A 4,812-nucleotide genomic window follows, 5' to 3' on the forward strand; every position below is an offset into this window, starting at 1 on the left:
AAGATTGTCCCCAAAGTCCAGACCTCCCCTGTCTGACTCTCTGACTGAGAAGATTGTTCCTTGAAGTCCAGACCTCCCCTCTCTGACTGGGAAGATTGTCCCTGAAATCCAGGGTTCCCCTCTCTGACTGGGAAGATTGTCCCCGAAGTCCAGACCTCCCCTGACTCTCTGACTGAGAAGATTGTTCCTGAAGTCCAGACGCCCCCTCTCTGACTGGGAAGATTGTCCCTGAAATCCGGGCCTCCCCTCTCTGACTAGGAAGATTGTCCCCGAAGTCCAGACCTCTCCTGTCTGACTCTCTGACTGAGAAGATTGTCCTCTCTGTCTGAGGACCCTGGACTCAGGAGGAGGGAGAAGGACCCCCTCCTGGCTATCGTAACTGCCAGGCCAGCCCCAGTGCCCGGGGAGCAGCCTCCATAGGCAGATACCTTCACCCAGGTCACTGCCTAGATTCAGAAGATGGAGTTCTGCACGGAAATCGGGAGCAGGGCCTGCTTAGCGGTAGCAGATACATCTGGTCTTGCTTTTCTGAGCCATCCTTTCCTTTGGTTCATTTTCTGAGCCAGAGGGTAGGCTGGATCCAAGAATCAGCAGTTCCTTGTCTCCCTCCCTCTGTTAGTGCTTTTGACCTCTGCTGAGGTTCAGCACGTGCCCCATGCCTGAGAGACGCACAGCCTCCATGCTGATCGGACCTTGACAGCAGTGCTAAGTACCAGCCTGAGCCAGTGAGTGCTCGTGAGCCCATTCCCGCCTCTCGCACCCCATCCTTGGAAGGGCCAGCCCGTCCCAAATGCTCACTGTGCTCACAGACACCAAGCTTAACTGCTGTTGCTTAATTCCCGCATAGCTGTCTTCGCCGTGGGGAGCCTGCTTCTGTTTTCAGTATTTGGGGGTCCTCCACCTCGTCCAGCCAGCCTGGGAGTTATTCAGGCGCCTGCCTGTCCCCGTGCTTACTTGAGGACGGTCACCGCAGAAAGTGCCGTTGGCCCGATCCCAGACTCGCTGGGTCAGAAGCTCCAGTGTGGAGCCAGAAGTCCCACCTCACCAGAGCCTCCAGGTGATTCTTGGGCACGGTGCCCTAACGTGACAAACATGCTCGCTGGCACTTACCTTTGGGATAAAACTGGACCTATCAGAGGCATCTTTTCCGCACTAAAAAGCCGTAATTGAAGTCTAGTCTGGTTTGCTTTTTAGGCAGGGCGTTACGGGTTCATCTGTTTTGGGGGCAGAAGACTAAGGTGAGAGCAGACTCCCACCAGCTCCCACGGGACATTTAGCGGTCAAGGACGGAGGCGCTGTATGCTCTGCGTCCTGCTGAGTGTGGGGAAGGCCAAAGAGGGGCTGTCTCCTCTAGGAGAGGAGGTGGGCAGACAGCATGCCCACCCGGGAGCTGCTTTCATCCGCAACAGCTTGCCTGGAACCCATTTCTGGAACCTCCTGTGCTGGGGTAGGGGACACAGCGACCCTCCCGGGAACACCCCTGTGTGTCCCCACCCCCATGAAGAGGTAACTGTCCATCGGTGGTCCGCATCCAAAGCAGTTAGTGACTAGATATTCTAGCAGCCACTGTGATGGGCATCTTGAGGTGTCAGCTTGGCCAGGCCACGGGATCCAGTAATTCAGCCAAATACCAAGCTAGGTGCTGTTTTTTGCGGACGTGGGTGCCATCTACAATCGGTTGACTTTAAGTAAAGATTATTCTCGGTAACGTGGGTGGGCCTCACCCAAGCAGTTGAAAGGCCTTAAGAACAAAGCTGGGGGGGCGCCTGGGTGGCTCAGTTGGTTAAGCGACTGCCTTCGGCTCAGGTCATGATCCTGGAGTCCCGGGATCGGGTCCCGCATCGGGCTCCCTGCTCAGCGGGGGGTCTGCTTCTCCCTCTGCCCTCTTCCCTCTCGTGCTCTCTGTCTCTCATTCTCTCTCTCAAATAAATAAATAAAATCTTTAAAAAAAAAAAAAAAAAAGAACAAAGCTGGGGTTTTCCTGAGGAGGAAGAGATCCCACCTGTGGACTGCAGTATCCGCTCCTGCCTGAGAGCCGCCAGCCTGCCAGGCGGCCCTAGCCAGCCCCACAGTCATGTGAGCCAGTTCCTTGAAATAAACCTCTTCGTCTGTATCTCCTTCTGCTTCTGCTTCCCCGGTAGGATTCTGACTGCTGCACTCTCTCAGGGGTGCCCAGGATGGGGGAGCAAGCTGGGGTTGCTCTGTTCTCTCGCTCCCCGTTCGTATAGTCATGCGGGTTTAACTACTGTCGCTTCCTAACTTTTTCTCTTCCAGGGAAGTGCTGACTTGGTTTGTTGTATTTTTTTTTTCTCCTGGTCAGTGAGTCGCGGGCCAGCCCGGTTGGGATCTGTCGCCGGTCCCCACTGTGTCCAGCGCCCCGTCCTTCCTCCCTGCACTCCCTTCCTATCCACAGGTCCGCGGGAGCAGCAGAACCGGCCTCCCCGCTGAGTCATCAGCAGGGCCAGCTGTGAGTGTTTCTTTGGCAGTGTCTTAGCTGGTTGTTGTGAGTAATAGTGAAGGAAGCAATCAGCAAGTATACTGCCCTAGAAGTGCTGCACGTTGATGGGCCCCAGAGGGAAGAGACAGCAAGAGGCGCCCGGGGCCAGCGTGAGCGCCAGAGCCAGGATGTTGGAAGCTCTTCTCCGCCATGTTGGTTGGTAAGGGCTTCAGGGGGAGCAAGCTCTAGGGCCCCTGGCGCGGTCTGCTCACGGATGTTGAGAGGAAAAAAGCACCGGGCCTGGGGTATGGGATGTGTCTGGTTGGGAGAAGTTTGCGCATAGGAGTAATAAAAGCCAGCATTGACAGAACACTTAAGTGTGTGTGAAGCCCTGTTCTGAGCATTGGAAATGTAGTCTCTCAGGAGCCAGGGTCTGTTGTCATTTTTGTCTTACAGAGAAGAAAACAGACATACGAAGTGCCAAAGTCACAAAGGATGCGGCTGATAGAAATAGGGACAGGATCTGAACCCCAAGCAGTCTGGCTTGAGAATCCTACTCTCCACCGCTGCCCCGTGTCCTTGGAGATGGGCCTCGGGTGGCATCCATGCCCTGTGGACCTGCTTTGCAGAGTGGCCTGAACACAAACACACTTCACCGTTTCTCTTCCCCCACGAGGCAAACTGTGAAGGCAGTCATTAGCTCTGGCGAACGTGCCTGGGTGGGCATTAGGAAATGGGTCTGCCTTGGGGAGAATTTTCCTTTTCAGCCTAGGCCAGGCCCAGGATGTTGACAGGAGTGAGAAGTGGCTGGTGTTTCTGCCCCAGTGGCTGGTGAGGAAGGTTCCTCCATGGGAGCTCAGCAAAAGATAGTCTGATTCTCTGGGTCTGCCCAGCCCCGCCTGCAGATGCCAGCCTTGGGTCCAGTGAACTGTGTGGCCAGCTGGATTGCCATGGCAACAGGGAGTGGACCCAAGCCACCAGAGGTTGGAGAGCAAAGACACACTGGTTACTTGTGCAGGTCTTGGACCACAAGGCACATCCATTAGCAGGCCCCTCGCTTTGACAGAGCCCACTGGAACCAGCCTTTGGTCCTTGTCTGTCTCGAGGTGGTGCCTTTGTGGTCTCTGATTGAGCCGTGAGTACTCCAGTTCTTTGTCCCACTGATTTTTTCCATCCTCCAATCTAGTGCTTATGGGAATTCACGCAAGTCCGAGAGGTGAAGCGAGGTGTCAGTGGTTTACTCCTCTGACCCCATTGACTAAGACAAGCTTCAAGGGCCCGTGAGGGGATGGGGCTTCTGGTACCTTTGATGCAGGCCAAGGACAACACCTGCTGTGACCCCCCCAACTTCCCCAACTTCCCCATGCCCCCGCTGCCCCTCCTCCAGCCATTGCCTGCCCTCCCCTGCTCATGCCCACCTGCCTGGACCCCATCTTTTTTGCCTCTGTCTTGCTGACCTCGGTGCTTCCTAGCACTGAGTGGGAGATGAGCCTGTTTCCATTTGGACCACTTTATGTAAGTCAGAAGACCCTTTAGAGAGGTTTTCTGAGTCTAACCTTGGCCTTGAGACCTCTACTCTGGTCCACGCCAGCCCTCTTTCTCTTAATGCTGGAGAGCAAAGTGGGCAGCCAGGCTCTCTTCAGCAAATTGGATTCCTGTGGGAATTGTTCTGTTTCTCCCCAGCGCTCAGAGGACTTGCTTCAGAGAGGGCCCCTTTGTAACGCACATTGGACTGGCCACGCCCATGCCCACTTGGCCACACATTCCCCTCTGCTCCCCAGGCCCGTGGAGCCGGGCGTGGGCTGAAGTGGGGCCGATGGAATGCCCGGAATGCCGGCTGCAATGAGCGACCAACGCTTAGATCCCTCACGGGAGTTTTGACCAAGGCAGCATTTGGGATGGCTTCTGAGCCGAAGTCTTTACATTCTTCCCAGTTTTAGGCAGAAGTGAAGAATGCCTGCCTTCTCCCAACCACCAATCGACTCAGGATCTTGAACTTTTGAATTAAAGGGACCACACTCTCGGATTGTGGTCTAACTGGCCTATTGAGTTCAGGTGAAATTATTTGCGAGTAACCTCTTTTCGTGTCTGGCTTTGCTTTTCGTAAGGCCGACATAGAAACCAGAAAAATGGTGCTTCTCGGATACGGTTCCCCTGCAGAAGTTCCCGGATAATAAGGACACAAACAGCAGGCTTTGCATCCTTTCCGGTCTTTGTAGGAAACCCATGTCTTTGTGGCGATTTATTTCTGCAGTCTTTAGAGCAGATAGTTAGGATAGACTCTGGCATCTTTGTATCTGACTGTAGTAGAGAAATGTACTTGGTTATGTATCTAGCTCTTTATCTTTCTAGAACTTCTGGGAGACAGGCAGAGC

At 54.5% G+C, this 4,812-nt stretch overlaps 1 long non-coding RNA gene across 1 annotated transcript; it reads left to right on the forward strand.

Annotated features, from left to right (window-relative positions):
- The first annotated feature begins 1,933 nt into the window (after positions 1-1,933).
- On the forward strand, positions 1,934-4,479 carry LOC118020036. Its single transcript, XR_004681797.1, has 2 exons — positions 1,934-2,657; positions 2,894-4,479. It is a non-coding gene; the product is annotated as an uncharacterized LOC118020036 (long non-coding RNA).
- Positions 4,480-4,812: the final 333 nt, after the last annotated feature.

Source organism: Mirounga leonina, unplaced genomic scaffold, assembly GCF_011800145.1.
Source record: "Mirounga leonina isolate KUSES-001 unplaced genomic scaffold, KU_Mleo_1.0 Mir_173, whole genome shotgun sequence".
Lineage (NCBI taxonomy): Eukaryota > Metazoa > Chordata > Mammalia > Carnivora > Phocidae > Mirounga > Mirounga leonina.